General features: G+C 40.0%; 1 non-coding gene across 1 annotated transcript; it reads left to right on the forward strand.

Annotated features, from left to right (window-relative positions):
• Positions 1–432: 432 nt before the first annotated feature.
• On the forward strand, positions 433–540 carry LOC130984089 (small nucleolar RNA R71). The gene has a single exon (XR_009088046.1). It is a non-coding gene; the product is annotated as a small nucleolar RNA R71 (small nucleolar RNA).
• The last annotated feature ends 21,378 nt before the right edge of the window (positions 541–21,918 follow it).

Consider the following 21,918-nt stretch of genomic DNA (forward strand, 5'->3'; position numbering starts at 1 on the left):
GGGTGATTTCTCCATGAAGAATTATAGGTGTTTCCATAGGGTTCTCCTAGGTAATTCACCTCTTCCATGGAAGGGTTCTCAGGATCATAAGCTTCTTCCTCAGATGAAGCATCCTTAGTACTGTTTGGTGCATTTTGCATTCCAGACAGACTTTGAGAAATCAAGTTGACTTGTTGAGTCAATATCTTGTTCTGAGCCAATATGGCATTCAGAGTGTCAATCTCAAGAACTCCTTTCTTCTGACTAGTCCATTATTCACAGGATTCCTTTCAGAAGTGTACATGAATTGGTTATTTGCAACCATTTCAATCAATTCTTGAGCTTCTGCAGTCGTCTTCTTCAGATAAGAGATCCTCCAGCAGAGCTATCCAAGGACATCTTGGATAGTTCAGAGAGACCATCATAGAAAATACCTATGATGCTCCATTCAGAAAGCATGTCTGAAGGACATCTTCTGATTAATTGTTTGTATCTTTCCCAAGCTTCATAGAGGGATTCTCCATCCTTCTGTCTGAAGGTTTGGACTTCCACTCTAAGCTTACTCCATCTTTGTGGTGGAAAGAACTTTGCCAAGAAGGCATTGACTAGCTTTTCCCAAGAGTCCAGGCTTTCTTTAGGTTGAGAATCCAACCATATTCTAGCTCTGTCTCTTACAGCAAAAGGGAATAGCATCAGTCTGTAGACCTCAGGGTCTACCCCATTATTAGTCTTGACTGTGTCACAGATTTGCAAGAATTCAGCTAAGAACTGATGAGGATCTTCCATTGGAAGTCCATGGAACTTGTAATTCTGTTGCATTAGAGAAACTAATTGAGGCTTAAGCTCAAAGTTGTTTGCTCCAATGGCAGGGATAGAGATGCTTCTCCCGTAGAAATCAGGAGTAGGTGCAGTGAAGTCACCCAGCACCTTCCTTGCATTGTTGGCATTGTTGTTGTTTTCGGCTGCCATGTGTTCTTCTTCTTTGAAGAATTCGGTCAGGTCCTCTAAAGAGAGCTGTGCTTTAGCTTCTCTTAGCTTTCGCTTCAAGGTCCTCTCAGGTTCAGGGTCAGCTTCAACAAGAATGCCTTTGTCTCTGCTCCTACTCATATGAAAGAGAAGAGAAAAAGAAAATGTGGAATCCTCTATGTCACAGTATAGAGATTCCTTGAAGTGTCAGAGGAAAAGAGAAATAGAAAGAAGAAGGAGAAGAATAATTCGAACTTTAATTAGATAAGGTTCGAATTGTGCATTAAAAAGGAGTGGTACTCCATAAATAGAAGGATGTGAGAAGGAGGGAAGAGAATTTTCGAAAATTCAATCAAAAGATTTTGAAAACATTTTGAAAAACACTTAATTGATTTTCGAAAATTGAAAGTGGAAAAGAAATCAAGTGATTTTCGAAAAAGATTTTGAAATTATAAATTAGAAAGATTTGATTGAAAACTATTTTGAAAAAGATGTGGTTGAGAAGATATGATTGGGTAAAAAAAATGTGATTGAGAAGATATGATTTGAAAACAATTTTAAAAGATATGATTTGAAAACAATTTGAAAAGATATGATTTAAAAAAAATTTGATGACTTGCCTAACAAGAAAAGATATGATTCAAACATAAAACCTTTCTTAATAGAAAAGGCAAAAAATGTTCAATCAAATCATTAATTGTTAGTAAGTATCTTTGAAAAAGGAAAGAAATTGATTTTGAAAACATTTGATTGAAAAGATATGATTTGAAAAAGATTTGATTTTGAAAAACTTTGAAAACTTGAAAAAAATTGATTTGAAAACAAAATTCTCCCCCTAGCACCATCCTGGCGTTAAACGCCCAGAATGGTATACATTCTGGCGTTTAACGCCCAAAATGCTACCTCTTTGGGCGTTAAACGCCCAACCAGGTGCCCTGGCTGGCGTTTAAACGCCAGTCTGTCTTTTTCACTGGGCATTTTTGAATGCTCAGCTTTTTCTGTATAATTCCTCTGCAGTATGTTCTGAATCTTCAATTCTTTGTATCATTGACTTGAAAAGACACAAATTAAAAATATTTTTGGATTTTTAATAATCAAAATGCAACAAGAATCAAATAACAATGCATGCAAGACACCAAACTAAGCAGTTTGTGTACTACTGACACTATATGAGACACAGAAACACTCAAGCCAAAAGAATTCAAAGATCAAAACAAAGAAATACATGCATGGATTCGAAAAATATAACAAAAACATGCATTTGACACCAAACTTAAGATGAGACACTAGACTTAAGCAAGAAACATCAAATATTTTTGGTTTTTTTGTGATTTTGTAATTTTTTTGTGTTTTTCGAAAATTAAGTGGAAAAAGATATCAAAATTCTTAATGAGAATTCCAGGAATCATTGCAATGCTAGTCTAAGACTCCGGTCCAGGAATTAGACATGGCTTCTCAGCCAGCCAAGCTTTCAAAGAAAGCTTCGGTCCAAAACACTAGACATGACCAAAGGTCAGCCAAGCCTTAGCAGATCACTGCTCCAAAAGCAAAATTGATGAAAATCAACAAGCTCTTGTGGTGATAAGTTCAAACCTCGGTCCGATCAGATTAGACATGGCTTCTCAGCCAGCCAGATTTCAACAAATCATCATGAAACTCTAGAATTCATCTTCAAGAATTTCGAAAAAATAAATACCTAATCTAAGCAACAAGATGAACCGTCAGTTGTCCAAACTAGAACAATCCCAGGCATTGTTACCAAAAGCTTGCCCAAAACTTGAACAATCCCCGGCAAGGCGCCAAAAACTTGGTAGCGCGAAATTGTGAACAATACTTTTCACAACTCTCATAATCCCTGGTCATGAACTCCAAAAAACTTGGTGGTTCAATTCCATGGCATTACACAACTTCGCACAACTAACCAGCAAGTGCACTGGGCGTCCAAGTAATACCTTACGTGAGTAAGGGTCGATCCCACGGAGATTGTTAGCATTGAAGCAAGCTATGGTCATCTTGTAATCTAGTCAGTAAACTCAAATGTATATGATGATGAATGAAAAATATATATAAAGATAGTGATACTTATGTATATCATTGGTGTAAGAGCTTCAGACAAGTGATGAAGATGCCTTCCCTTCCGTCTCTCTGCTTTCCTACTGCCTTCATCCAATCCTTCTTACTCCTTTCCATGGCAAGCTCGTGTAGGGTTTCACTGTTGTCAGCAACTACCTCCCATCCTCGCAGTGAAAGCTAATGCACGCACTCTGTCACAGTACTGCCAATCACCGGTTTGGTTCCTCCCCTACCGGAATAGAATCCCTCTTTTGCGTGTCACTAACGCCCAGTAGGTTACAGGTTTGAAGCACGTCACAGTCATTCAATCATTGAATCCTACTCAGAATGCCACAGACAAGGTTAGACCTTCCGGATTCTCTTGAATGCCGCCATCAGTTCTTGCCTATACCACGAAGACTCTGATCTCACTGAATGGTTGGCTCGTTTGTCAGGCGAGCACTCGGTTGTCAGGCGATCAACCATGCATCGTGCAATCGGGAATCCAAGAGATATTCACTAAGCCTCAGATGCTTGTAGAACAAGAATGGTTGTCAGTCACCTTGTTCATGAGTGAGAATGGTGATGGGCGTCAATCATCACCTTCATCATGTTGAAGAACAAGTGATATCTTGGACAAAGAACAAGCGGAATTGAATGGAAGAACAATAGTAATTGCATTAATACTCGAGGTACAGCAGAGCTCCACACCTTAATCTATGGTGTGTAGAAACTCCACCGTTGAAAATACATAAGCATAAGGTCTAGGCATGGCCGAATGGCCAGCCTCCCAATGATCTAAGATAGCATAAAACGAAGATAGCTACCAAAGTCTCTTTAATACAATAGTAAAAGGTCCTACTTATAGACAACTAGTAGCCTAAGGTGTACAAAGATGAGTAAATGACATAAAAATTCACTTCCGGGCCCACTTGGTGTGCTTGGGCTGAGCAATGAAGCATTTTCGTGTAGAGACTCTCCTTGGAGTTAAACGCCAGCTTTAGTGCCAGTTTGGGCGTTTAACTCTCAATTAGGTGCCAGTTCCGGCGTTTAACGCTGGAATTTCTGAGTGACTTTGAACGCCAGTTGGGCCATCAAATCTTGGCAAAGTATGGACTATTATATATTTCTGGAAAGCCCAGGATGTCTACTTTCCAACGCCGTTGAGAGCGCGCCATGGGCTTCTGTAGCTCCAGAAAATCCACTTCGAGTGCAGGGAGGTCAGAATCCAACAGCATTGCAGTCCTTTGAGTCTCTGGATCAGATTTTTGCTCAGATCCCTCAATTTCAGCCAGAAAGTACTGAAATCACAGAAAAACACACAAACTCATAGTAAAGTCCAGAAAAGTGAATTTTATCTAAAAACTAATAAAAATATACTAAAAACTAACTAGATCATACTAAAAACATACTAAAAACAATGCCAAAAAGAATACAAATTATCCGCTCATCAGTCATGGTGCCTATGGTACAAGGTATTGAAAACTTCCCAGGATCTTGTCTCTTTTGAGGTAATCTCTGCCTAGACAAGTCATCCAGTTCTTTTGTGAGCAAAGGAGGTTCGTTCTCCCAAGTCTCATTACCAATAACTGTCATTAGCTTCATGATTGCTCCAAGGTACTTGGCAACTTGCTCTTCAGTGACATACTCATCCTCTTCAGAGGAAGAATACTCATCAGAGCTCGTGAATGGTAGAAGTAAATCCATTGGAATCTCTATCGTCTCAGTGTGAGCCTCAGATTCCCATGGTTCCCCATTAGGGAACTCATTGGAGGCCAGTGGACGTCCATTGAGGTCTTCCTCAGTGGCGCTCACTGCCTCTTCATCCTCTCCAAGTTCGGCCATGTTGATGGCCTTACATTCTCCTTTTGGATTCTCTTCTGTATTGCTTGGAAGAGTACTAGGAGGGAGTTCAGTAATTTTCTTGCTCAGCTGTCCCACTTGTGCTTCCAAATTCCTAATGGAGGACCTTGTTTTAGTCATGAAACTTGAGTGGTTTGATTAGAGAGACCATGGTTGCTAGTTAGAGTTGTTCTGCTTAGAATTCTTGTCTGTTGCTGAGAAGATGATGGAAAAGGCTTACCATGCTAAACCTGTTTCTTCCACCATTATTGTTGTTGAAACCTTGTTGAGGTCTCTGTTGATCCTTCCATGAGAAATTTGGATGATTTCTCCATGAAGAATTATAGGTTTTCCATAGGGTTCTCCCATGTAATTCACCTCTTCCATGAAGGGTTTCAGGATCATAAGCTTCTTCTTCAGATGAAGCATCCTTAGTACTGCCTGGTGCATTTTACATTCCAGACAGACTTTGAGAAATCAAATTGACTTGCTGAGTCAATATTTTGTTCTGAGCCAGTATGGCATTCAGAATATCAATCTCAAGAACTTCTTTCTTCTGATTTGTCCCATTGTTCACAGGATTCCTTTCAGAAGTGTACATGAACTGGTTATTTGCAACCATTTTAATTAGTTCTTGAGCTTCTGTAGGCGTCTTCTTCAGATGAAGAGATCCTCCAGCAGAGCTATCTAATGACATCTTGGATAGTTCAGAGAGACCATCATAGAAAATACCTATGATGCTCCATTCAGAAAGCATGTCAGAGGGACACTTTCTGATCAATTGTTTGTATCTTTCCCAAGCTTCATAGAGGGATTCTCCTTCCTTCTGTCTGAAGGTTTGGACTTCCACTCTAAGCTTACTCAATTTTTGAGGTGGAAAGAACTTTGCCAAGAAGGCATTGACTAGCTTTTCCCAAGAGTTCAGGCTTTCTTTAGGTTGTGAGTCCAACCATATCCTAGCTCTGTCTCTTACAGCAAAAGGGAATAGTGATGACAAGTCATCATATACCCATTTTTCAAGCTAATTTCATTTGTTTTGTTAGCATTTATGCACTTTCTTGCATCATAAGTAAGTGATTTGGAGTGAAAATGCATAACTTCTCTAAATCAAGCAACCACTATGAAATTAATGTTAAATCATGAGGTTTAAGCTAATTTTAATTGCATTTTTAATTGATTTATAAGCCTCTTGAATTTAGTGATACTTTGAGTGGTTGTTTTGGTTTATTGTAGGTGAAGAAAAGAAAAGAAAATGAAAAGCGTGGCCTAAGAAGCGTAACACAAGTAAAGGAAAGCGTGGCCAAAGAAGAGAGAAGCGTGCCGCATTGCAATGGGGGAAGCAACATTGCCCTCCACAAGAGCAGACTGCCATCTAGGAGGGCAACATAGAGAACCAAACAAGAATAGGCAACTCTGCCCTGCCCACTCCAAGGGCAGAGCACAAAATGGTGCCTTGGGACCAAGAGAAAGCAAACTCTGCCCTGCTGGTGCACGAAATTGCAATAACACTTTTGCAATCCCGCACAACTAACCAGCAAGTGCACTGGGTCGTCCAAGTAATACCTTGCGTGAGCAAGGGTCGATCCCACGGAGATTGTCGGCTTGAAGCAAGCTATGGTTATCTTGTAAATCTTAGTCAGGATATCAGAAATTATCAGGATTGATTGTAAAAAGCAAAAAAACATGAAAAAGGTACTTGTTTTGCAGTAATGGAGAATAGGTTGAGGTTTGGAGATGCTCCATCTTCTGAATCTCTGCTTTCCTACTGTCTTCCTCTTCAAACACGCAAGTCTCCTTCCATGGCAAGCTGTGTGTAGGGTTTCACCGTTGTCAGTGGCTACCTCCCATCCTCTCAGTGAAAGCGATTGCATATGCTCTGTCACAGCATAGCGGAATTCATCTGTCGGTTCTCAATCAGGCCGGAATAGAATCAGTGATTCTTTTGCGTCTGTCACTAACGCCCCGCCTTCAGGAGTTTGAAGCACGTCACAGTCATTCAATCATTGAATCTAACGGAATACCACAGACAAGGTTTAGACCTTCCGGATTCTCTTGAATACCGCCATCAGTCCTAGCTTATACCACGAAGATTCCGATAAAGAATCCAAGAGATAACTACTTAATCTAAGGTAGAACGGAGGTGGTTGTCAGTCACACGTTCATGGTTGAGAATGATGATGATTGTCACAGATCATCACATTCATCCGGATTAAGAACAAGTATTATCTTAGAATGGAAGCCAAGCATGATTGAATAAGAAACAGTAGTAATTGCATTATCCATCAGGACACAGCAGAGCTCCTCACCCCAACCATGGGGTTTAGAGGCTCATACTGTGGAAAGAAACGTGTAAAATGTTATGAGGTCATAAGGTACGGATACAATGTCAAAAGATCCTATAAATAGTAAACTAGTGTCCTAAGGTTACAGAAATGAGTAAATGACATAAAAAATCCACTTCCGGGCCCACTTGGTGTGTGCTTGGGCTGAGCAATGAAGGAATTTCGTGTAGAGACCTTTTCTGGAGTTAAACGCCAGCTTTCATGCAGTTTGGGCGTTAACTCAAATTTTATGCCAGTTCGGCGTTTAACGCTGGAATTTCTGTAGGTGACTTTGAGCGCCGGTTTGGGCCATCAAATCTTGGGCAAAGTATGGACTATTATATATTGCTGGAAAGCCCAGGATGTCTACTTTCCAATGCCGTTGAGAGCGCGCCAATTGGGCTTCTGTAGCTCCAGAAAATCCACTTCGAGTGCAGGTAGGTCAGAATCCAACAGCATCTGCAGTCCTTTTCAGTCTCTGGATCAGATTTTTGCTCAGGACCCTCAATTCAGTCAGAAAATACCTGAAATCACAGAAAAAACACAAACTCATAGTAAAGTCCAGAAAAGTGAATTTTAAATAAAAACTAATAAAACATAATAAAAACTAACTAAAAGATACTAAAAACATACTAAAAACAATGCCAAAAAGTGTACAAATTACCGCTCATCACAACACAAACTTAAATGTGCTTGTCCCCAAGCAACTGAAATCAAAGTAGGATAAAAAGAAGAGAATATACTATAGACTCCAAAATATCAAAGAAACATAGCTCCAATTAGATGAGCGGGACTAGTAGCTTTTTGCCTCGAACAGTTTTGGCATCTCACTCTATCCTTTGAAGTTCAGAATGATTGGCATCTATAAGAACTCAGAACTCAGATAGTGTTATTGATTCTCCTATTTAAGTATATTGATTCTTGAACATAGCTAGTGTATGAGTCTTGGCTGTGGCCCAAAGCACTCTGTCTTCCAGTATTACCACCGGATACATACATGCCACAGACACATAATTGGTGAACCTTTTTAGATTGTGACTCAGCTTTGCTAAAGTCCCCAATTAGAGGGTGCCAGGGTCTTAAGCACACTCTTATTGCTTTGGATCACCCACTTTATTTCTTTCTTTTTCTTTTCTTCTCTTTTTTTTTCGAAATTTTTTCTTTTTTTTTTTTGTATTCGCTGCTTTTTCTTGCTTCAAGAATCAATTTGATGATTTTCAGATCCTCAATAACAGTTCTCTTTCTCCTCATTCTTTCAAGAGCCAACAATTTTAACATTCTCAAAGCAACAAATTCAAAAGATATATGCACTGTTCAAGATTCATTCAGAAAACAAAAAGTATTGTCACCACATCAAACTAATTCAACTAGTTTCAGAGATAAATTTCGAAATCCTGTACTTCTTGTTCTTTTGTGATTAAAGCATTTTTCATTTAAGAGAGGTGATGGATTCATAGGACATTCATAACTTTAAGGCATATATTTTATTAATTATGAACTAAGAACAAGACTCAAATATAGATATAAGATGAGACTAAAATAAAAATAGAAAGCAAAAGAAAAACGCAAAAATAGGCTCCTAATGATAGAGGTTTTCACAGAGTTAGGACTCAACAACCTTGATTTTGAGAAGTGGATGCTCCCTCAGCTTGAGAGGAGAGCTTTTGGCGTTTCATCTCTTGAATTTCACGCCTCTGCTCCTCTTGTTCCTTCAGCAATTTGCAGAGCATGCAGTTTTGATTCTGCTGTTCTTCCTTCAGTTGCTCCATAGTCTCTTGCAACTTGTTAATAGATGCTTCTAAGTTGGCCCAGTAGCCAATTTCATGGAATTCAGGGAGGAACTCATGCGCCCTCCTTTTGATAGAGTTGTCTTGCACTTGTCCTTCCATTGACTTCTTGGTGATTGGATGCTCAATGGGTATAAACTCATCAACTCCCATCTTCACCCCAGCCTCTTTACAGAGCAAGGAGATCAAGCTTGGGTAAGCCAATTTGGCTTCAGTGGAATTCTTATTTGCAATTGTGAGATCTCACAAGCCATTACATGATGCACTCCACTTCTCTTCCAAGCATAATGCATGAATCATCACTGCTCTCTTGATGGTGACCTCAGAACGGTTGCTAGTGGGCAATATGGAACGCCCAATAAAGTTTAGCCAACCTCTTGCAATTGGTTTGAGGTCTCCCCTCTTGAGTTGGTTTGGGACACCCTTAGAATTGGTTATCCACTTCCAGGGAGGCATATGTCCTCTAGAACTTGATCCAACCCCTTATCTACTCTCACCATCCTATTAAAGGAATCAGGATCATCTTGCAGTTGAGGCAACTTGAAGATTCTCTTATTTTGTCCAGATGGAAGTACATAACTTTCCCTCTGACCATAGTTCTATAGGTATGGTAAGCGGTTCCAGTCATTCTTGCTTATCTGTCAGCCACAGATTTGAGTAGAATTCCTGAACATGTTCCTTCCAACCTTTGTCTCAGGATTGGTTAGAACTTCCCATCCTCTGTTTCGAATTTGCTCTTGATCCCCGGATATTCATCTTCTTTCAGATCAAATTAACTTCCGGGATCACTGACCTCAGACCCATTATTTTGTGATAATGGTCTTCATGTTCTTTAGTTAAGAACTTCTCTTGATTCCAAAGATTCTTTGGATTATTCTCTTTCTTGCCTCTAAATTGGTTTGTTTTCCCTTAGGAGCCATGATATGATGAATCTTGGTTAGTGATCACGGAAAAGCACACCAAATTAGAGGTTTGCTTGTCTCAAGCAAAAGAAAAGAAAGAAGAGAGAAGAGAGAAAGAGGAAATTCGAATGGTGTGGGTAAAGGGGGTTCCAAACGTGAATTTATAAGGGAGGGGAGAAGAGATTTCGAAAAAAAAAAATTTGAAAGGAGATTTGAGAAGATTGAAAAGAAATTGAGAAAAGGGTGAGTTTTTGAAGAAGATTTGTGATTAATTTGAAATAGATTTGAAGAATGGTTTTGATTTGTGAAGATTTGAAAGTGAATGATGAAAGGTTGAAGTACATTTATGTAGAGTATGGTTAAAAGAGGAAAGTTTGAAAAAATTGAGTTGAAAACAAAAATGTGGTCCCCCCCACCTTTCTGGCGTTAAACGCCCAGAATGGCACTCATTCTGGCGTTTAACGCCCATTTGCTACCCCTTTTGGGCGTTTAACGCCCAGCCAGGTGCCCTGGCTGGCGTTAAACGCCAGAAATCCTTTGTCACTGGGCGTTTTTTCAAAACGCCCAGGATGCTGCACACCTGGCGTTAAACGCCCAGAATGGTGCCCATTCTGGCGTTTAACGCCCAAAATGGTACCATTACTGGCGTTAAACGCCCAGAATGGTGCCCATTCTGGCATTTAACGCCCAAAATGCCCCTTACTGGCGTTTTTTCGCCAGTAAGCTCATTTTCTCTGCTTTTTGAGCTGAATCCTTCTGTAACTCTGTGAATTCCTTCATTTTTGATACTTGCCTCTGTAAGAACAATTCATACAGCTTTCTAATGACTGGGTTGCCTCCCAGCAAGCGCTTCTTTACTGTCTTTAGCTGGACTTTTACTGAGAATCACTCAAGCCTCAGTTTTGAGCATTCCTGCTCAAAATTTCCTTCAAGATAGTGCTTGATTCTCTGTCCATTTACAATGAACTTTCTGTCAGAATCAGTATCCTGAAGCTCAACATATCCATATGGTGAGACTCCTGTAATCACATACGGACCCCTCCCCTCCACCGGGATTTGAGTTTTCCTGGAAACAATTTGAGCCTGGAGTTGAAGAGCAGAACTTTTTGTCCTGGCTCAAAGACTCTGGTTGACAATCTCTTGTCATGCCACTTCTTTGCTTTTTCCTTATAAATTTTTGCATTTTCAAAGGCATTGAGTCTGAACTCCTCTAGCTCATTTAGCTGGAGCAGTCTTTTCTCACCAGCTAACTGTGCATCCATGTTTAGGAATCTGGTTGCCCAGTAGGCCTTATGTTCCAGTTCTACAGGCAAATGACAGGCCTTCCCATATACTAGTTGGTATGGGGAGGTTCCTATAGGAGTCTTGAATGCTGTTCTATATGCCGACAGAGCATCATCCAAGCTCTTTGCCCAATCCTTTCTTCGGCCATTACAGTCCGTTCCAGGATTCTTTTTAGTTCTCTGTTAGAGACTTCAGCTTGCCCATTGTCTGTGGATGATATGCAGTTGCCACTTTATGGCTAATTCCATATCTAACCATAGCAGAGTATAGCTGTTTGTTGCAGAAATGAGTGCCCCCATCACTGATTAGCACTCTGGGGACGCCAAACCTGCTGAAAATGTTTTTCTGGAGGAATTTCAGTACGGTTTGGTATCATTAGTGGGTGTAGCAATTGCTTCTACCACTTAGATACATAGTCCACTGCCACCAGAATATAAGTGTTGAGTATGATGGTGGGAATGGTCCCATGAAATCAATTCCCCATACATCAAACAATTCTATCTCTAATATCCCTTGTTGAGGCATGGCATATCCGTGAGGCAGGTTACCAGCTCTTTGGCAACTGTCACAGTTACGCACAAACTCTCGGGAATCTTTATAGAGAGTAGGCCAGTAGAAGCCGCACTGGAGAACTTTAGTGGCTGTTCGCTCACTTCCAAAATGCCCCCCATACTGTGATCCATGGCAGTGCCATAGGATCCTTTGTGCTTCTTCTCTAGGTACACACCTGCGGATCACTCCGTCAGCACATCTCTTAAAGAGATATGGTTCATCCCAAAGGTAGTGCTTGGCATCTGAAATTAGTTTCTTTCTCTGCACATAACTGTACTCTTTGGGTATGAACCTCACAGCTTTATAGTTTGCAATATCTGCAAACCATGGAGCTTCCTGAATGGCAAAGAGTTGCTCATCTGGGAAAGTCTCAGAGATCTCAGTAGAAGGGAGGGACGTCCCAGCTACTGGGTCTATCCGGGACAGATGATCAGCCACTTGGTTCTTTGTCCCTTTTCTGTCTCTTATTTCTATATCAAACTCTTGCAGAAGCAACACCCATCTTATAAGCCTGGGTTTTGAATCCTGCTTTGTGAGTAAGTATTTAAGAGCAGCATGGTCAGTGTACACAATCACCTTTGATCCCACTAAGTAGGATCTAAACTTGTCAATGGCATAGACCACTGCAAGTAATTCTTTTTCTGTGGTTGTGTAATTCTTCTGTGCATCATTTAGAACACGGCTACATAATAAATGACATGCAAAGTTTGTTATGCCTCTGTCCCAACACTGCACCAATGGCATGATCACTGGCATCACACATTAATTCAAATGGTAATGCCCAATCTGGTGCAGAGATGACTGGTGCTGTGACCAGCTTAGCTTTCAGGGTCTCAAATGCCTGCAAACACTGTGTGTCAAACACAAATGGCGTGTCAGCAGCTAGCAGGTTACTTAAAGGTTTTGCAATTTTCGAAAAATCCTTGATAAACCTTCTATAGAATCCTGCATGCCCCAGAAAGCTTCTGATTGCCTTAACATTGGCAGGTGGTGGTAATTTTTCGATTACCTCTACCTTTGCCTTATCCACCTCTATTCCCCTGCTTGAAATTTTGTGCCCAAGGACAATTCCTTCAGTCACCATAAAGTGACATTTCTCCCAGTTTAAAACTAGGCTAGTCTCTTGGCATCTTTTCAGGACAAGTGATAGGTGGTTAAGACAGGAGCTGAATGAGTCTCCATATACTGAAAAGTCATCCATGAAGACTTCCAGAAATTTCTCTACCATATCTGAGAAGATAGAGAGCATGCACCTCTGAAAGGTTGCAGGTGCATTGCACACACCAAAAGGCATTCTCCTATAGGCAAACACGCCAGAAGGGCAAGTAAATGCTGTTTTCTCTTGGTCCTGAGGATCTACTGCAATTTGGTTGTAGCCTGAATAGCCATCCAAAAAGCAGTAGTAATCATGACCAGCTAGTCTTTCTAGCATTTGGTCTATGAATGGTAAAGGAAAATGATCCTTTCTGGTGGCTGTATTGAGCCTCCTGTAGTCAATACACATGCGCCACCCTGTGACTGTCCTTGTAGGAACCAGTTCATTTTTTTCATTATGAACCACTGTCATGCCTCCCTTTTTGGGAACAACTTGGACAGGGCTCACCCAGGGGCTGTCAGAAATAGGATAAATAATCCCAGCCTCTAGTAATTTAGTGACCTCTTTCTGCACCACCTCCTTCATGGCTGGATTTAGCCTCCTCTGTGGTTGAACCACTGGTTTGGCATTATCCTCCAACAGGATCTTGTGCATGCATCTAGCTGGGCTAATACCCTTGAGATCACTGATGGACCACCCAAGAGCTGTCTTGTGTGTCCTTAGCACTTGAATCAGTGCTTCCTCTTCCTGTGAATTTAAAGCAGAGCTTATAATCACTGGAAGAGTGTCACCCTCTCCCAGAAATGCATATTTCAGGGATGGTGGTAGTGGTTTGAGTTCAAGCTTAGGAGGCTTATCCTCCTCCTGAGGAATTTTCGAAAATTCCTTTGCCTCCTCCAGTTCTTCCTGATCAACTTGAGCATCTTTGAAGATGTCCTCAAGCTCTGATTCTAGGCTTTCAGTCATATTGATCTCTTCTACCAGAGAATCAATAATGTCAGCGCCCATGCAGTCATTTGGTGTGTCTGGATGCTGCATAGCTTTTACAGCATTCAACTTGAACTCATCCTCATTGACTCTCAAGGTTACTTCCCCCTTTTGTACATCAATGAGAGTTCGTCCAGTTGCTAGGAAAGGTCTTCCTAGAATGAGAGTTGCACTCTTGTGCTCCTCCATTTCCAGCACCACAAAGTCAGTTGGAAAGGCAAATGGCCCAACCTTGACAATCATGTCCTCTATTATGCCTGATGGGTGTTTAATGGAGCCATCAGCAAGTTGGAGGCATATCCTGGTTGGTTTGACTTCTCCAATCAACCCAAGCTTTCTGATAGTGGATGCAGGTATTAAATTGATGCTTGCTCCAATATCACATAAAGCTGTCTTGGTGCAAGTGCCTTCTAATGTGCATGGTATCAGAAAGCTTCCAGGATCTTGAAGCTTTTCTGGTAAGCTTTTTAGAATGACTGCACTGCATTCTTCAGTGAGAAACACTTTTTCAGTTTCTCTCAATCCTTCTTATGACTTAAGATTTCCTTCATGAACTTAGCATAAGAAGGTATTTGCTCAAGTGCCTCTGCAAATGGAATCTTTATTTCAAGAGTCCTTAAATAGTCTGCAAAGCGGGCAAATTGCTTATCCTGTTCCGCTTTGCGGAGTTTCTGAGGATAAGGCATCTTGGCTTGATATTCTTCAACCTTAGATGCTGCAGGTTTATTCCTTACAGAAGTGGTTGAAGAAGCCTTGTTAGAGGGATTACTGTCAGCACTCTCAGGTGTCTGATTTTCCCTTGGCGTTTGGACGCCAGGATTGGGTGGAAAATGGGCGTTTAACGCCAACTTTTCCCCCTTTTCTGGCGTGTGAACGCCAGAACTGGGTAAGGAATGGGCGTTTAACGCCAGCTTTCCTTTCCTTTTTGGCGTTTGAATGCCAATATTCCTCTCTGGGCTCTTACTGTCCTCAGAGGGATTTTGAACAGAGGTTTGGTTGTCCTCTGTCACTTGTTCCTTGTTTGGCTTTTTACTCTTTTGAACAGTGTTATTCAAGGTCTTTCCACTTCTTAATTGAACTGCTTGACACTCCTCTGTTATCTGTTTAGATATTTGCTGTTTTGCTTGATTCAACTATAGTTCTATGCTCTTATTAGCAACTTTAGTTTCATGGAGCATCTCTTTAAATTCTGCTAACTGTTCTGACATCAGGAGCAATTGTTGATTAAGCTCATTCATCTGTTCTTGAGGATTAGGATCAGCGACTAATACCATGACTTCCTCCTTTGGAACGAACTCATTGCTAGAATACAAGTATTAGTTTCTAGCAACAGTGTCTATAAGCTCTTGAGCTTCTTCAATTGTCTTCCTCATGTGTATAGATCCACCAGCTGAGTGGTCTAAAGACATCTGAGCTTTTTCTGTAAGCCCATAGTAGAAAATGTCTAACTGGACCCACTCTGAAAACATTTCAGAGGGACATTTCCTTAGCATACCTCTATACCTCTCCCAGGCATTATAAAGGGATTCATTATCCTCTTGTTTAAAGCCTTGGATGTCCAGCCTTAGCTGTGTCATCCTCTTTGGAGGGTAAAAATGATTCAGGAATTTGTCTGACAACTGTTTCCATGTCTTTATGCTTGCTGTAGGTTGGTTATTCAACCACCTTTTAGCTTGATCTTTTACAGCAAATGGAAACAGTAATAGTCTGTAGACATCCTGATCTACCTCTTTATCATGTACTGTGTCAGCAATTTGTAAGAACTGTGCCAGAAACTCAGTAGGTTCTTCCTGTGGAAGACCGGAATACTGGCAATTTTGCTGCACTATGATAATGAGTTGAGGATTTAGCTCAAAGCTGCTTGCTTTGATGGGGGGCGTGCAGATGCTACTCCCATATGCAGCTGTAATGGGGTTAGCATATGACCCCAGAGTCCTTCTGGACTGATTAATTCCACTTAAGTCCATAATGGACAAAAGGGAAATGATGATGATTGCAAAGAGATAAATTTTGTTTTGTTTTGTTTTTTTTTTTTTTTTTGAAATAACCGAAAAAAATTAAAATAAAATAAAGGAAAATTAGAATGAAAATTCGAAAATCAAAAGAGAATAAGATCAAAGTAAATTGAGAACTGAATCAATTAGTAAAAAAAAGATTTTGAAAACAGCAATTAAAAAGATATGATTGAAAAAATTTTTTATGAAAAAGATTTGATTTTAAAAAGAGGAAAGAGAGAAACACAAAAAGACACCAAACTTAAAATTTTTAGAAATCAAACACTAATTTTTCGAAAATTTTAAGAGAAAAACACAAAGAAGACACCAAACTTAGAATTTTTATGAATCAAAAAGGGACTAAGAACATGCAAAAATCGAAAATTAAAAGAAAAACAAAAGGCATGCAATGGACACCAAACTTAAAATATGAAACTAGACTCAACTAAAAGACTCTAAACCAACAAAAATAAAACAGTCCTAATCTAAGCAACAAGATAAGCCGTCAGTTGTCCAAACTCGAACAATCCCCGGCAACGGCGCCAAAAACTTGGTGCACGAAATTGCAATAACACTTTTGCAATCCCGCACAACTAACCAGCAAGTGCACTGGGTCGTCCAAGTAATACCTTGCGTGAGCAAGGGTCGATCCCACGGAGATTGTCGGCTTGAAGCAAGCTATGGTTATCTTGTAAATCTTAGTCAGGATATCAGAAATTATCAGGATTGATGGTAAAAAGCAAAAGAACATGAAAAAGGTACTTGTTTTGCAGTAATGGAGAATAGGTTGAGGTTTGGAGATGCTCCATCTTCTGAATCTCTGCTTTCCTACTGTCTTCCTCTTCAAACACGCAAGTCTCCTTCCATGGCAAGCTGTGTGTAGGGTTTCACCGTTGTCAGTGGCTACCTCCCATCCTCTCAGTGAAAGCGATTGCATATGCTCTGTCACAGCATAGCGGAATTCATCTGTCGGTTCTCAATCAGGCCGGAATAGAATCCAGTGATTCTTTTGCGTCTGTCACTAACGCCCCGCCTTCAGGAGTTTGAAGCACGTCACAGTCATTCAATCATTGAATCCTACTCGGAATACCACAGACAAGGTTTAGACCTTCCGGATTCTCTTGAATACCGCCATCAGTCCTAGCTTATACCACGAAGATTCCGATTAAAGAATCCAAGAGATAACTACTTAATCTAAGGTAGAACGGAGGTGGTTGTCAGTCACACGTTCATGGTTGAGAATGATGATGATTGTCACAGATCATCACATTCATCCGGATTAAGAACAAGTATTATCTTAGAATGGAAGCAAGCATGATTGAATAAGAAACAGTAGTAATTGCATTAATCCATCAGGACACAGCAGAGCTCCTCACCCCCAACCATGGGGTTTAGAGGCTCATACTGTGGAAAGAAACGTGTAAAAATGTTATGAGGTCATAAGGTACGGATACAATGTCAAAAGATCCTATAAATAGTAAACTAGTGTCCTAAGGTTTACAGAAATGAGTAAATGACATAAAAAATCCACTTCCGGGCCCACTTGGTGTGTGCTTGGGCTGAGCAATGAAGGAATTTCGTGTAGAGACCTTTTCTGGAGTTAAACGCCAGCTTTCATGCCAGTTTGGGCGTTTAACTCCAAATTTTATGCCAGTTCCGGCGTTTAACGCTGGAATTTCTGTAGGTGACTTTGAGCGCCGGTTTGGGCCATCAAATCTTGGGCAAAGTATGGACTATTATATATTGCTGGAAAGCCCAGGATGTCTACTTTCCAATGCCGTTGAGAGCGCGCCAATTGGGCTTCTGTAGCTCCAGAAAATCCACTTCGAGTGCAGGTAGGTCAGAATCCAACAGCATCTGCAGTCCTTTTCAGTCTCTGGATCAGATTTTTGCTCAGGACCCTCAATTTCAGTCAGAAAATACCTGAAATCACAGAAAAACACACAAACTCATAGTAAAGTCCAGAAAAGTGAATTTTAAATAAAAACTAATAAAAACATAATAAAAACTAACTAAAAGATACTAAAAACATACTAAAAACAATGCCAAAAAGTGTACAAATTATCCGCTCATCACAACACCAAACTTAAATTGTTGCTTGTCCCCAAGCAACTGAAAATCAAAGTAGGATAAAAAGAAGAGAATATACTATAGACTCCAAAATATCAAAGAAACATAGCTCCAATTAGATGAGCGGGACTAGTAGCTTTTTGCCTCCGAACAGTTTTGGCATCTCACTCTATCCTTTGAAGTTCAGAATGATTGGCATCTATAAGAACTCAGAACTCAGATAGTGTTATTGATTCTCCTAGTTAAGTATATTGATTCTTGAACATAGCTAGTGTATGAGTCTTGGCTGTGGCCCAAAGCACTCTGTCTTCCAGTATTACCACCGGATACATACATGCCACAGACACATAATTGGGTGAACCTTTTTAGATTGTGACTCAGCTTTGCTAAAGTCCCCAATTAGAGGTGTCCAGGGTTCTTAAGCACACTCTTATTGCTTTGGATCACCACTTTATTTCTTTCTTTTTCTTTTCTTCTCTTTTTTTTTCGAAAATTTTTTTTCTTTTTTTTTTTGTATTCGCTGCTTTTTCTTGCTTCAAGAATCAATTTGATGATTTTTCAGATCCTCAATAACAGTTCTCTTTCTCCTCATTCTTTCAAGAGCCAACAATTTTAACATTCTCAAAGCAACAAATTCAAAAGATATATGCACTGTTCAAGCATTCATTCAGAAAACAAAAAGTATTGTCACCACATCAAACTAATTCAACTAGTTTCAGAGATAAATTTCGAAATCCTGTACTTCTTGTTCTTTTGTGATTAAAGCATTTTTCATTTAAGAGAGGTGATGGATTCATAGGACATTCATAACTTTAAGGCATATATTTTATTAATTATGAACTAAGAACAAGACTCAAATATAGATATAAGATGAGACTAAAATAAAAATAGAAAGCAAAAGAAAAACGCAAAAATAGGCTCCTAATGATAGAGGTTTTCACAGAGTTAGGACTCAACAACCTTGATTTTGAGAAGTGGATGCTCCCTCAGCTTGAGAGGAGAGCTTTTGGCGTTTCATCTCTTGAATTTCACGCCCCTGCTCCTCTTGTTCCTTCAGCAATTTGCAGAGCATGCAGTTTTGATTCTGCTGTTCTTCCTTCAGTTGCTCCATAGTCTCTTGCAACTTGTTAATAGTTGTTAATATGCCTCCATCATTTATTTCTTTTACTTCATGCAATTCCTGTTCTTTGTTTTTCATTTTAGTTAGTTAATAATTAGCTAGAAAAATGATAAGTCTGCATAATGCTTGTATCCATCACTTAGCTTGAAAATTTCTTTGTTTCCCATATGCCTAAATAAAAGAGTTTGGTTTGAATTGAAAAGTAAAATATCCAATGTTGCATAAGTATGAATGGAAGTTGGTGGTGGCATATGTGTTTGATTAAATGCATGACTCATGAAATAAGTGTTGCATAATATCATTCTCATTCAATTGTGAGTTAGCTTGCTGTTACAAAGACTTTTATCAAGAATGAAACAACCCTTGGTAACAAAAACAGAAAGAAAAAGGAAGGAAAAAGCCAAAATGGCAAGAAAAACAAAGAATAAAGGTTGGACACCAATGGCTTGAACCTTAGGACAAATGCCTGTGGTGTTCTTGTACTGAGATCTGCTTGGATGAGTAAATTCTAAGGGGTATTTTGAAACCCGGTCACTTAGATCAACTGATTTGGGATGGCCAATTGAAAATCCACAATAAAGAGCAACTTAGATACAAAGCACTTAGTGATCCAAAGAGATGCTGGGCATCAATGATCCTAGGAAGAATTAGTGAGCCAAGTGTCTGTGGTGGAAAGATGTTGAGCAAAAGAAAAAAAAAATAAAGCCAAAGGCTATGCTGCAGCATTTGACACCCAACCTCTAAAAGAATAATAAGCTTGTTAAAGCATTATAAGCCAAGAAGAGTTAGCAAGGGAGTAATCAAAAGGTGAGTCTTATAACAGCAAGTTTAGCAAACCTTTGATGCAAAATGTGTATTATGCAGCAGCAACAATAAATGAGTTGTCATTGTCTGCATAAATGCCCCATAGATCAAGTTCTGCTATCTGCATAATAAGGATATGCATTCTTTTCTTATTCATTTCATTTACTCTTAGTTTTGATGCTTGCTTGGGGACAAGCAAGGTTTAAGTTTGGTGTTGTGATGACAAGTCATCATATACCCATTTTTCAAGCTAATTTCATTTGTTTTGTTAGCATTTATGCACTTTCTTGCATCATAAGTAAGTGATTTGGAGTGAAAATGCATAACTTCTCTAAATCAAGCAACCACTATGAAATTAATGTTAAATCATGAGGTTTAAGCTAATTTTAATTGCATTTTAATTGATTTATAAGCCTCTTGAATTTAGTGATACTTTGAGTGGTTGTTTTGGTTTATTGTAGGTGAAGAAAAGAAAAGAAAATGAAAAGCGTGGCCTAAGAAGCGTAACACAAGAAAAGGAAAGCGTGGCCAAAGAAGAGAGAAGCGTGCCGCATTGCAATGGGGGAAGCAACATTGCCCTCCACAAGAGCAGACTGCCATCTAGGAGGGCAACATAGAGAACCAAACAAGAATAGGCAACTCTGCCCTGCCCACTCCAAGGGCAGAGCACAAAATGGTGCCTTGGGACCAAGAGAAAGCAAACTCTGCCCTGCCCTTGTGGAGGGCAGAATCGGGCACTTCAAGGAAAGAAAACAAGAAAAAAAGGTCACCCATGCATGCTACAAGGTTCGAACAAGGAACCATGAGGAAGCCAAGGACTAAGGGTGATTGCCGTGCCAAGAAGCCAAGAAAGAAATGTAGCGTGTTTGCCTCCTCCCAGTTTCGAACACGGGCCATGAAGGAAAGGACCTTGCCCTGCCCTTGGCGCGGGCAGGGCAGCATTTGGACTTGCGCACCACACACAAAATTCTGGCGCACCAACTTTGAAAGCTGGCGCACCAAACTCTCGTCCTGGCAGCATCTGGCGCGCAACGCTCCTCTTCTGGCGCACCAAAGCTTTCCTGCCCTGCCCTTGGCGCGGGCAGGGCAGCGTCCCACGCACCAACGAGCATCCTGGCGCACCAATTTTCTCTCTGGCGCACCAAGGGCGCACCAAACTCGCGCCAGACTCGCACCAACACGCACCATGGCCGCACCAATTGCTAGCACCAAGCATCAATTTTCTGCCCTGCCCTCCATAAGGGCAGGGCAGCCTCCTGGGAGTGATTTTTTGGGCCAAAATTCAAATAAAAAATTCATTTGAATTCATTTCTTCACCAAATCAAAAGCCCATCCAAATCCCATTATCCAAGAATAGAAAGTGTATAAATAGGAGATAGTTTGATGTAATTAGGACCTTTACTTTGATCTTTGAATTTTTACTTTTATTTTGAGAGCTTTTGAATACTTTCTTGAGAGACTTGTCCGAGAACTAAGAGGATCAAGGGAGAATTGACTGATCTCCTTCCTCATTTCCCTTGGGCAATTCTACTCTCTTGTTTTTGAGTTTTGGGTGTGTGAAATTGGGGAAATTCTGTCCCAATTCCCATTCAAACTCTTTGCACTTTGTTTTCTGCATAATTCAATTCCAATTCTGTTCTTCTATTACTTCTTCTTTAAATTTTCTGTCAATTGCTTAGATAATTCAGATCTGGGAAGGAAATTGGGTTTTAGGCTCTGCTACCTAAGCCCTTGGGATCCTGAGATCACAATTCACTCTTGGTTCTTCTGTGAACCTTTACTGCATTTTATTTTCTTTCTGTTTGAATGCTATTTGCTTCTGATTTAAATTCTGCTCAATCAATTGTTGCAATTTACTTCTTCTTTGTTTAGATCTTGCAATCCCATTCCTCAATTCCCTTTTATATTCAAGCCATTTATCTTTCTTGCCATTTAAGTTACTGCAATTTAAGTTTCTTGCACTTTAAGTTTCAGTCATTTACTTTCTTGCTCTTTAAGATTCTGCAAATTTACAATTCTGTTCGTCAATTTACTGCACTTTTCCCTTCCCCCTTTACATTTACTGTCATTTATTTCCTGTTAAACACAAATCACTCAATCAAAACTTGATTCGCTTGACTAAATCAACCACTAAACTAAAACTGCTCAATCCTTCAATCCCT

The sequence above is a fragment of the Arachis stenosperma genome, chromosome 5, assembly GCF_014773155.1.
Source record: "Arachis stenosperma cultivar V10309 chromosome 5, arast.V10309.gnm1.PFL2, whole genome shotgun sequence".
NCBI classification, from domain to species: domain Eukaryota; kingdom Viridiplantae; phylum Streptophyta; class Magnoliopsida; order Fabales; family Fabaceae; genus Arachis; species Arachis stenosperma.